The sequence below is a fragment of the Panthera pardus genome, unplaced genomic scaffold, assembly GCF_024362965.1.
Source record: "Panthera pardus isolate Hobbes unplaced genomic scaffold, ASM2436296v1 HiC_scaffold_20, whole genome shotgun sequence".
NCBI classification, from domain to species: domain Eukaryota; kingdom Metazoa; phylum Chordata; class Mammalia; order Carnivora; family Felidae; genus Panthera; species Panthera pardus.
This window is the reverse complement of record NW_026526766.1, coordinates 71,275,231-71,288,153: the sequence shown is the minus strand read 5'-3', so window position 1 is coordinate 71,288,153 and position 12,923 is coordinate 71,275,231. Positions and strand designations below refer to the sequence as shown.

Here is a 12,923-nt window from a genome sequence, read left to right as displayed (position 1 = left end):
CAAGGATTTGAAGGTGCCATATCATCTACTATCTTCATACACAGTGATAGGTTGAAGCTTTCTGGAATAATGCCTGATTCACACTGCCCTGTAGGGGAGGCTAGCTTGGGTCGTACTATCTCTTTCTCCTAGCTGTTGTGTATAGAGCCAGTGGTTGAATTCTGAGGGACAATGCCCTATTTGAGACTGAGAAGCATGTACAAGATTGGCCATAAGAGCAAGAAGCTGGCATGAGGCTAGATTTAAAGGCCTACACAGTTCAACCTTGAACCCAACTCTGCGACCATCCAGAGTTTAATGAACTAGGAAAAATGACAAGTACGTAGATCTCAATGAGTGAATGTGACTTAGCTCTGAAGAATTCTGGAGATAGAGGTCGGTGATTCTAACTACTTTTTTTTGTATTGTTAGGTTAGGTATCTCTGTGGGGAATACTATTTACTGGTGGCTGAGATGGGATAGACACTAAAGTAAACATTCTCAGGGTTATTTTGTTTGAATGGTTTGCTACATTCCAAAAGTATTGATATTGTTTGTGCAAGCATCAATTTTGTCTCTGCCTCAGTTGTAATGGATTTCAAATAAATATAGTGAAAATGATGTTTTAGTGAAGTTTATAAGGCTCACAGTTTGTGACCCTTGTGAATTGAAGACCATTAATTCCTTCATTTCTTCACTCAGCAAACATTTATTGGGTGCCTGTCATATGCTAGGTTTAGAATATAAAATTTATAGAACTCATCTTTACCACTTAAAAAATCTTTACTGACATATAATTCATACACTGTAAAATTCACCCATTAAAAGTATACAGTATACTTGATATGCCCATTCTGGACATTTGCCCATACATCTGCCTATTCTGGACATTTGATATAAATGGAATCATAATAAATGGTCTTTTATGTCTGGTCTCTTTCACTTAGCATAATGTTTTCAAGGTTCATTCATGTTGTAGTATGTATCAGTATTTCATTACTTTTTATTGCCAACTTCCATTCTATTTTATCGATATATTGCACTTTATTATCATTTGTTGACGGACATCTGGATTCTTTCTACTTTTTGGCTATTATAAATAAAGCTGCTGTGAACATTCATGTACAAAGTTCTTCTGGGTATATAGCAAGGAGTGGAATTGCTGCATCATATGTTAACTCAAAGTTTAACTTTACGTTGAAAAACTACCAAACTTTTCCAAAGTGACTGCATTACTTTATATTCCTATCAGCAACGAATGAGGGTTCTAATTTCTTTACATCCTTGCCAACTCTTGTTATCTGTTTTCTTGATTGTAGACATCCTAGATTTTGCTACTTTTACTGACCTCAAGTGTATGGTGTTTACAATCTTTTGGGTTTTCACAGTTGGGGTTTACAGATAATAGTATGGAAAATTATCTACTTTTAAATTGTGTTTTTCCATGGACAGTTTCACCGTGGGCTGTTTTAGTCTTTAAAAAAATAAAATGCGGTATGAGAATCTTTGCAGCAAAACAAGGTGGACTATGTGAGATCTATCAACTCTGAATGAACCCCATGAGTGAAAATTAATTCATACAGGAACAAGAGACCTCTGGCCCAGCCAGCTCTCAGCATTCTGAGAACCAGGGCTGTTCAGTGAGGCATGAGCCAGATCCTTGCGGTTGTTTGTCTGATCCCCATGGGAGAATACAGGAGGTCAACACAGCCTCTCACAGGCTTTCTCTTCAAAAATGAAAAGTGTGATTGGCAGGAGTGAGGAAAAGCGCCAGGATTGAGAGCCGGTCTGGCTCCCGATTCTAAAACTGAATAATGACCTCTGGATTAGGACATGAGAACAAGAGAGCTCTGTATTGCGAGTGTTGGACATAAGGGGCATGTTCTGTCCTGGCTGGCGATCTTGTACTGCAGGTAATATCTGGAGGCAGGAATGGGAGACAAACCTGCCAACCGCGGTGGCTGCTTACTGTCTGCCTGCCCAGAATCACACTGACAGTAGAGTTCCAATCCCGCCAGGCCTCACATTCTCACCAGCTGTGGCCGCCCCTCAAAATATAAACTCTTCTTGTCACCTGATCATTCATTTACATTCTTGCATTCTGATGGTGTTGTGTAAGTGCTCTTGCTTGACCCAAGTTCACACTATTCCTTTCCCTTTCCCACACCTTCCCTGTGCTATCTTCGGTCTCTTTTCTGAAGGATCCTCCCACCTCCTGCTTTAACCGAAATCAGGCTCTCACTTGAGGACATACCGCTTTCCCCACAGCCCTTGTGAGTGGAGGCTATAGAGCCTCATCTAAGTTTCAGGTACTACACAGGACAATGGTCTCCCCGATCCCTCTGCACCGTTCCCATTCCTCTCCTGGTTCCATTGGAAATTTTCCCTTTGGTGAAGTTCATCCTACCCAGCTAAGCCCCCCTCTAACTCCAGACGGCCGACGTCGCCCATGACTGCTCCTCCCCCTGTCCATGTATGTGATCCTTGGCTCAGTCCTTACAGTGTCTGAGTAAATACCATGCCGCGACAATGTTCCAGAACCCTATCTTCAAAGTTCTTTGACATTTTAAACTCTAACGACTCTCAGGCACCCGCTTCTAGAATTATACCTTACCTCCCCCATCACACACGGTGTGCTGATCTCTTAAATCTTATATTCCAACAACCCACTGTCTGTCATAATCTCCTATTCAGCCTGCTCCCTCTCTTGCATGTTCTATGCCTGTTCTCTCACCTCATTGTGGACCTACTTTCTCTCAACCAAAAATCTAGAATAGCGGGAAAAGTGAGGCTTTGGTTTCACTTTGCTGGTTTTAAGCCTACGTTTATTGTTCGTTAGCTGTCTTTATTTTTCTTATCTCTTAGTTATTTAGAATTCCTTTTTGAGTTATTTTCAGGGAAGATCAGTTTGGGGCCTTTGCATACCTGATTTATTTTTTATTGCGTTTTCTCCAAAAAACTCAGAAAAACATTGTTGCAAAGCACTTATTGTTGTGGGTCAGTATCTGGGGCCAGACTGAGTTTTCTTTGTTGTATCTAGCAATAGACTGTGGTAGTTAGTGTTTTCCCCATCCAGTTCTTCTGGTTCCTTTGGGAAAATCCACATGGTTCTGTTGAGTCTGTTAATAATGACGCCATGCAGGCTCCTTCCCCACTCCCCCTCCCCACATAATACAGGCTGGTGGATTAGGCAGAGTGGTATAATCACTAGAGATAGAGACTGCTTCTCAAATGGGATCCTGACTCAACCAGAACTCAATCAAGACTCACTGGGGATTGATATAAGGAACTGAGAAATAATTGTTTCTGCTAGGTTTGGTAAGTGAGCAATGTGAGTCAGAGCTGGTGGCTCTATCTACCTATCTATCTATCTGTATACCTACCTACTTACCTACCTACCTATGTGTGCATCATCGATCTACCTTACCTACCTCCTTATCTGTTATCCATCTACCTACCTACCTGCCTATCTATAGATATAATTACATATCTACCTATGTATAATATTTCTATATAGATATAATAAATATATTTATAGATAGATGATAAGAAAGGTAGGTAGCTACCAGTAATCTTCATAACCCCAGACTCACATGCTTCCTTACCAAATCTAGCAGAAACAATGATTTCCCCTAACTTCTTATACAGATGTATCTAAATAGGTATGTAGATAGATACAGATATCAATGGATAGATATAGAGGCAGAGAGATTGAGAGAATGAATATGAATATGAAGGTAGGCAGAGGCACACAGAACTGCAAAATGGAAAGAGAAAGAGAGCCTGAAAACAAATTTGTCCTGAACTTCCCAGAACTTCCCAGAATACATGAATCAAACTTTTTTTTTTTTTTTTGCTTAAGCTAATTTCTTCTCTTTAATCTCAGTTTCTTTTGCTTATACTTGAGGGACTTTTAACAAGTAGTAATGAATCCACTTTTTCTCTGAATATTTGTAGGATTTTTTTCTCACCCACGAAGTTCAAAAATGCCTGAAGAATATGGTTAAGTGGAGGTATCTCCTTAGTATCTTTGCCTGAATCTGTAAAAAAAAAAAAAAAAAAAAAAAAAAAAAAAAAGCCGTTTCTTTTATATCTCTTAATACTTTTGTTCTGTTTGTTCTTGTCTCTGTATGTTGAGTGTATTTAAGACCAATGATCCGTATTTGTCATTTCTTGACATTTCAACCTGTTGATCTTTTTCTCTGTAGCCTGGGAAAACTTCCAGTGTTGTGATTTTCAACATTGTATGTTCTGGTCTTCACCTCTCAGGAGGCAGGAGATTTTGCCTCCTGTTGTATTATTTTCCCGTCTACATTATTACTGTTACAAACTTCAGGTTTATTTTAAAATTTCCATCTATTTCTCAGCCTCTGCCTTTAAGTCTGTAATTTTAACGAGTCTATATTTTCTCAAATTTCTGGAAAGTACCAAGAAATTCACCTCACTTTTTTTTTTCCTGTTACACGTCTTTTTCAAATGCATATGCTTCCTCTGCAGAATATTTTCATAATCATAGGCTCATATATTTTATAGACTCCTTTTTTCTTCTATTTATATCTTCGTGAATAAAGTGAGGTCTATTTACCTTTGGTGTTTACCTGTTTAAACAAGATAGCTGAGTTATCTTCGGATCTCCTCCCTGTATGTCTGATTACTATTAAAATAATAATAATAGCTAAAACAATATTATTTTTAGATTTTAAGCTGGAAGACTGACTGGCATATATTTACACTACTGGCAGATTGAGATGTGTGGAGAAGGAGCAGAATCCTGAACTATCACATGGGCAAGAATTTAGTTCTTCCTTTGAAGCTGTTGTACTGGATGCTAACTGTTCGTGTGTGGCCCTCCATGTGGCACGGCTTTATCTGTCCTCCATTCTTGTCCTGCTGACCAATGCCTCAAAATGAAACCTTGCCTCACTGACGAGAAAGCGGTACTGTTTCAGAGGAGTCTTGCTACAGTGTCTGGAATAACAGCATGCTGTCGGGATCTCCTTGAACAGCTTCTTTGGAATGGTACTGATCCATGGCTACAAATACAATTCTAGGGAGTGTGTTTTCCTTATGTTCACTGCTACCTTCCTCCCAGCCCTTGCTCCTCCTCCACGTTGGCTGGTGTTAGTAGGGTTCTGCTAGGATGTTGTCTGCTCGCTTTTTTTCTCATTAGCAGATCATAAGTGTTGTCTCTCCATCTGGTTTTATAAGAACCATTCAGAGGCCATACAAAACCTCCTTTTCAATTTTTAGCACAGATGCAAGTTTTCTCCCATTTTTATCACCCTTTTCCTGTTTTAATGGGGCCTGGGAGGGGGGAAGAGGAAAGTTGGGCCCAGTTTCTCCAACTATCTCTTCAGTCTGTCCCTTTTATTCCACCCCCATTGCTACTGTTTTATCTTGTATCCCATCATGTCTAACTCTGTGTGTTTTTTGTTTTTTGTTTTTTACAAGAGTCCCCTACTGCATCTTTCTACCTCTTTTTTCAGGACTGCTCTTTTGGTGTTGACACCCAGTTGATTAGTGGCTTCACTCCAGGAGATATTTTGTTGTATTAGAGTTGTGTTTAGTTTCACATAATCAAAACAACTCTACTGTAGCTGAAGCAGAAAACAAGAAGACCAGAGGTGGTCAGTCTAGGACTGGTTGGGTGACTCAACAATGCCATCGGATGCAGGCTCCTTCTGCCCTCCTGCCCTTCCATTTCTGTGAGGTCTGCTGCACCTCCAGGCTGGGCCTGGGTTCCAGGAGGGAGAAAGGTGGGGAGGAAGACGCAGCACCAAGAGACTTCTACTTCCATTTCTTTGGCTGGGAGTTGGCTCGTTGCCACTCATACCTGACCAGAGGCAGGGAAATTGAATCTTTATCTTTTACAGACTCTATGGCAGAGGCAGGTGAGGAGGAAGGGAGTTAGAAAAGCAGGGAGGTCGATTAAATTCTGGTGTCTGCCACCTTCTTTGTTGCCAATATCTGTTGGTCAGAGGAAACTCTCGCAGCCCAGCACAGTCCTGGCCTCAGAATATTGTCTTTATACAGAGGGGAGAAAATTGGTTGGAGGGAGTATAGCTCTAAGTGGGTATTTTTTTTTTCTGCATCTACCACCTCCAGACTTCTGTTTCTCTAAATTAGGGAATATTAGTATTTCCCTTCAAATTCTGTCTGCCTTATTATACCGCACTGCACACTTAGTCAAGGAGAACAGCGATATATGGATTCAATAGTTGTTGAGGTTTGCACTATGAGGCTGGAACTTTTCCTTGGATTTTACATGGATTAGTTTTAATGATCATGCTTTCTTTTTTAAAAACAAATATAGTCTGCTTTCTTGATGGGAGATTTGTAAACATGTATGTATGTCACCAGCTTTCCCAAAGGTGTCCCTGTCTTTTTGTTTTTGTTTTTTGTATTTTTGGGTTTTTTTGGATGAAGGCAATTTTGTGGCCCCAGATCTTCAGGGCTCTTGCCTCCTTTATTTCTAGTAGCCCAGTCAGAGCTATTTATTTCTTTTCTTTCCTTTATTGGGTATGGCCTGGCCGCTCCTTGGCATTTTGGATCACTCTAGACATTAAATGACTTTTTCCATTTCTTTTGTGTGTCTCAGTGGCCACAGCAGGTTCAGAGCTGCAGCCAGCTGTGCAGAAGGTCAGAGAATGCTAATGGGACATTTAGCACCAAGCAATCCTGCTTGCCTTTCTGTGGAAAACAAGACTGAATTGACAGAGGAGGAAATGCAATTCTAATTTAATGTAGAAGACAGTCCCAAGTTAGGACTGCCCGTTATATTAGTCATTGACAGATATAATTAAATATATTACTTCACAAGAAATAATGAGGGAGTGGGAGATCATTATGGTGTGTGTCACCAGACACATTCTGTACCAAGTACTTCTTTTGTAACATTGAAGATAGATTTAGATTGTGCTTAATAAACATACAGTAATTTGTGCACATTAGAATTATGTTGAAATTTGAATTTTGGGAATAAAAGTGTGATTTGGGGATGTATGCTAGTACAATTATAATTCGAAAGACTTTTAAGCTACATACCTATGGAAACATCTCTCCTTCTAAATGTTATTCTGCATTCTCACTCTCCCCCTGAGGCAGCTGGATCAATTGGAGAAATCAGGTAATTTGGAGTTAGAAGTCCTGGATCATTTACTAAATATGTCATTTCAGAGAAATCACTTGGTTCTTGATTCTCTGTTTTGTCACCTATAGGATGGTGATAGTGGCATATTTCAGAGTTGTTGGAAGTATCACACAGCAGGATGTACTTTGTAAATAGCAAAGTCTTACATATATGTAAGTATCTACTCTTTTGTAAACTGGTTTTTCATGTAACAGTTACAACACACTTTTTAATTGGATGGATGGTATTCCATTTGTATGAATGAATCATATAAGTGGTTTAGGTTGTTTTGTATATCTATCTGTCTATCTGCCTGCCTATCTATCTATCTATCTATCTATCTATCTATCTATCTATCTTCCATCCCTATATATACATACGCTCTCTTAGAAACTTTTGAATATACAATACAGTATTAACTTTAGTCATCTCTCTGTAACTATGGGTGCAGTTTATTGTTGCTGCTGCTGCTTGTTTTAAATACATATACGGTATTTTATGTGTTATTCCAATTCATTGTAATGATCACTTATTGTTTGTACAATTGTGAAAAACTGTTCTGTGGTAAAACCTCATTCCCAAATTCTGCAGGGCAAAAATTCTACAAATAAGATAAGATGGCAAAAGATCGACTGTCAATGTCTTTTTACAGCATATATGGCAAGTAGGCTAATTTTCTTAATACATGAAGAGCTTTTAAATAAATCAACAAAAAAGTTGAAAACCCTAATATAATTTGGGTGAAGAACATGAATCAGCAGTTTATGGAAAAAAAATACAAATGGCATATATGTGAAAAGATGCTCATTTCTTTTAGTTAAAGAAATGAATTTAGATTCAGAGTGCTTTTTTTCACTTATCAGATTGGCAAAGAGGAAGAAATTTGAAAATGTTAAACATATTTGAAATTGTAGGAAAATAAAAATGCTTTACGGGCATATAAATTGGTGTGAATTTTTAGCAGTCAATTTTGCAATATTTTAAAACATTTCAATGCAAATTTTGGCCCATCATTTTCACTTCTAGGATTTTATCTTATACAAATAACTGGTGAATATAAAAAGATGGCATAAGGGTGTTCATGGTGACATTTTGTGTATCGATGTGTCAGCTAAACAAATAACCAAACTGTAAACTACCTGCATAGCCTGTATATCTCTCATTGTAGTACTGTTCAAATTATGTATATTCATAAAGTGAAATTTTATATAGCAACTAGAAAATGGACTGATCTCTATGTACTCATTTGAAAAGAAATTCCTGTTATGTTGATGACTGAGAAAAGGAAGATCAGACTTGCTTTTCATGCTTTAAAAATTTTTTTTAATTTTTTTTTATTTTTTGGGAGACTGCAGGCAGGGGAGGGGCAGAGAGAGGGGAACAGAGGATCTGAAGCAGACTCTGCACTAACAGTGGTGAGCTGGATGTGGGGCTTGAATTCATGAACCCCGAGATCATGACCTGAGCTGAAGTTTGACGCTCAACCAACTGAGCCACGCAGGTGCCCCAAGATTTGTTTTTTATGCTTTTATGCACTTATGTCATATGTATGCAATCAAGTAGAAAAAAAATGTGATTGCTTATGCAGAGACAACTTCTGGAAGAATATATAAGAAATTGTTGAAGGGGTTCAACTGTATGGTGATGGACGGGAACTAGATTTGTGGCGGATCACTTTGAAGTGTGTACAGATGTTGAATTGTAAAGCTGTGTGCCTGAAAATTACAAAATTAAAAAAAATTGTTGACAGTGATTATTTTCTGGGAATTAGATTGAAGTAAGCAAAAGAGAGGGGAGGAGTTTACTTTTTACTCACTTTATGTACCTTTGGAATTCTTCCTCCCCAGTATTTTATTATGAAAAAAATTACATTTTCAAAGTTTGTTTATTTTGAGAGAGAGAAAGAGAGAGAGCATGAGCAGGGGAGGGGCAGAGAGAAAGGAGAGAGAGAATCCTAAGCAGGTTTGGCACTGCCAGTGCAGAGCCTGATGTGGAGCTCGAACCCACAAACTGTGGGAACATGACCTGAGCCGAAACCAAGAATCAATCACTTAACTGACTGAGCCACTCAGGCGCTCCTGGAAAAATTTTAAAGTACAGAAAGTTTAAAGAACTATTCAGTGGACACCAATAAATTCTCCACCTAGGTGCTATGATGGTTTGTTATAATTGCTGTATCACTTAATTACAAAACAAGGATGATGAATTATTTTTACAATTTAGTAGGAAGTCAGAGTTTAAGCAAGAAGAGTACGTTAGAATAACGAAATAGAAAATCAAAGAAGTACATAAATCTATTGAAAGAGAAGACTAAATAGGATGATGTGACAAATATAAGCAGCTGTTAGGAGTACAAAGTTCAATGGAACAATTCTATGCAAGAGCAAAAGACATAGAGGCTCTGAAACAGGAGGAAACGGTTTCCTGCCTGCAGTTCTTCAGGTCTGAGGTCAAGGGAGAGTGGTCCCAGAGCTGAGAAACTCCAGGGAACAGGTAGCTTTCCGTCTCACATGAAAGGCCCTTTACGTGTGCCATGGTGATGGTCTTCAGACCCCTGAAGCTCTTCTCACACTTCAGCTAATATTAATCACCAGGGAAACTTGCTGACACATATTTGACCCTCACAAGCTCTATCTCTGTCCTTGTGTGGAAATGAAAGGTCTCACAAAAGAGCTGTAACCAGTTAAGATCCGAGGGAGGCCTAGAGAGGAGAGTTTTGTTCTAAATTTCCTAGTTTCAACACTGAACCACATCTCTGTGTGTAAACATTGATTCAGTAGAAAAGAGTTGGGGTTCCCAAATCTGAACTCGTAACAAGCACCCTGGGTAACTTGATTGCAGGTAGGTGCTGCAGAGTATTGTCCTTCTCGAAGGATGTGGGGTTTTTTTTTTAGCCCCCATGAAGATCCAGCTGCTCCAAGACCCTGCAGCATCCCTTTGCCAGGAATGCCTGTTTTCTTAAACAGCTCTTATTCATTTTCTAAATGATCTTAATTACTGAGTTCCTAAGGGAGTGAATCATAAAGAGCTTTATCTCTTGGTGCAGGTGAATGATCTCACCCACAGTGTTGTAAACCAGCTTGGACGGGGGTGGGGTCTAGAGAGAGGTGGTTATTATGATTTTTTAACTTTTAGTTCTTTGATTTAGCCCTGGTGCTGTGCCCCTTGGTGTAAACCTTCACTGGGGCATTTGATGCCATCTTCTCTAACCTCTGATTTATGGGAGGGGGGGTGAGGGGGTGGGTCTAACAGATTCATGTGTTTTAAATATTCACTTTTCCGAGGGCTAAAAGTCACCAAGTCCCTTTCCTGGTGTTTTTCCTTGGAAGCTTTTTCTTACTGCTATCACAGAGTATTCGAATTCTCATCAATTTTCTTGTGACTTTTGTGGAATGTGCTGGTAGAATTGCAGCTGTCACATTGCCTACTTAGAACAGGTTTCCCTCCCCTGAAGGATTAGTAGGGAGGCAAACTATTTGCAGTTGCCTCGACCCCACCTCTGACAGTTCTGTAACCCCATGAGAAAGAACAACCTCAGAGCTTCTCAGTCTTTCTGAGTGGCATGTTTCTCTTCCTTGTCTATTCTTGCCGTCTCTTTTTCCATTTTGGTTGGTCAATGTAAGTTAAAAAATTTGTTTCTATGGTGGCCCATCAGCTAAAAGAAAACATGCTGTCCCAAGTGATGAGTAACTTAATATTTATTTGTTTTTTTTAAATACAATGACCATTTCTTGAGCTCATCCTGTGCACCAGGCATTGTGCTAAATGCTGGAGACATGGGCGAAAAAGCAGACAGTGGCAGACAAGTCTCCCAAGAACCTTGACAAATCCAGGTTGAAAACACCCCATATAATGGGAACAGCCTGAGTAAAGGCCTGGGAGTAAGTCTGTAGCATGGAGGCTATTCAAATGTGGTTGGGATACAAAGTGCTTGGTGGGAAAGAAAAGATTTTTTGAAGACCTGGTATTACTGTCAAAAATCTGAACATTAATCAATAGGAAATTATTTCTTAATCAGTTTTTTTTTTTTAAAAATAAAGCTACAGAGGACATATCATTCTAACATAAAAATGCAGTAAGTAAAATAATGCTTCTATTTTCCTTTGTAATCAGTGAGGTGAGGGAAGTATGGCAAGAGCTGAGGAGGGTAGGGATGATGAAAGGAAAAGGGGAAGAAATTCATATTGACAGATGGTCCAACAGCAAGGATCAGCAAAGACAAAGCTACATAGAGAAGAAGGTAGATGGATGCATATCCTGAGGGCCTGGAATAGTGCCTGGTACATAGTAGGTGCTTATGAAATAGCTACTAAGTGAAAAACAGAATGAATGGCATGGGGAGAAAAAAATAAAAGGAAATAGGCAGATATTGCAAGGAAAATTTGACAGTACAGACAGAAACATCTATATTCCAAGGAAGCAGATTAGAAAGGGAGCTTGGGAGAAAGGACAGGGGGGACCCAAGGAGGCTCATAGATTAGGTGAGAGCTATTGAGCAAATGAGCCTTCACATACTCTGTGTCTTAGACATTGTGCTGGGTGAGGGCTGTAGGTCTGGGGAAAGTCACTCAATGCTTTTGAGTCTCATCTGTTAGAAAAAAAAGCATTGAAAGGAAATGGAATAGAATATAGTGTTGTAAAATGTTACAATCTGAGGCAGTTAGGTGGTGGGGATATGGGATTTTTGCTGTGCTATTCTCTGTATTTAAGTGTACTTTTAAACTTTTTCATAAAAAGATCTTAATAAATAATAGGAGGGCTAATGAACCGAGCATGGGCCCATCTCATTCCCTCCTCCCTGTAAAGTCACTGGAGTCACAGTAGTCAAGACATGGCCACAGACTGGATATGGGAGGGCAAATGGCAGAAGGTCACGTTTATTCTAACAGTTGGTGTTCTCATGACTAAGTGGGTGATTGTGTCTAATGGAATGACAGGTTTGGGAGGGAATCCAATAAATCCACTTGTCAGTAATTTTGGGGGAATGCTCAAGGAAATATTTGTAGACCAAAGGAAGTTCATTCCTTCTAGAGTTGGGGTTTCCACAAGGCACTGTGGGGAGGCTCACAGGCAGGGAGGCATGGAGGTGGGAAGCAGGGGTGGGGGGACTGGTTGGGAGGGGTGAGAAGAGAGACTGGGGGCCTTGACTTACAATTTTTAATAGTGAAGAAGGAGGAACCTTGGGTGGAAGCCTAGATGGAGGGTGTGGCGAGGAGAACAGCTGAATTTGTTGAATTATCCAGCCACAGCGTCCCCGGTGGAATGTTGACTTGTTGGCCTCTGCAGAATTGTTGGCCTCCCAGGTGCTGGGCACAGTTGCTCAGAGCAGCTCCTGCGGGGAAGGTCAAAGGGTCAGGAAGGAAGGAGGTCAGAGGGGAGAGCTAGAGATACCAGGCTCTACAAAATGCACTTATTTTTCTTGGCATCTGACAGGTGGATTAGATGAAATCTAGCTGCGGGCCTAGCCCAGTCAGGCCACAGATTCCCTGAACTGTTCTCACCACCCAATAAGTTCCTACCTTTGTAAGGTATCTCTTCCTCACATTTTTTCTTTTTTGGTGGACATTCTATGTCAGTGTTTATTTGCTAAATGACAGTTTAAGGGAATAAGTGTAATAACCTATTTGACTAAAGTGGTTTTTGAAAGTGACAAATCAGTTTACTTAATACAAGAAAATTTGATGTTATTATGAATTCCAGATATTTAACACTCTTTTTCTTGGGGCGGGGGAAGCCTAACTCATTAACTGAATTAGAGAAAGATTTTTTTGATGTCTGAGATTGAGGCAGATTTTTAATTTTGTCTGCATGAAGG

At 39.7% G+C, this 12,923-nt stretch overlaps 1 protein-coding gene across 1 annotated transcript in view; it reads left to right on the top strand.

Annotated features, from left to right (window-relative positions):
• Positions 1-12,615, top strand: part of LOC109270206 (olfactory receptor 2K2) — a 74,090-nt gene extending 61,475 nt beyond the window's left edge. The window contains exons 2-3 of the transcript XR_008424305.1: positions 7,198-7,281; positions 12,542-12,615. The gene's annotated coding sequence lies outside the window, so the exon portion shown is untranslated. The remainder of the gene's footprint in view (positions 1-7,197; positions 7,282-12,541) is intronic.
• Positions 12,616-12,923: the final 308 nt, after the last annotated feature.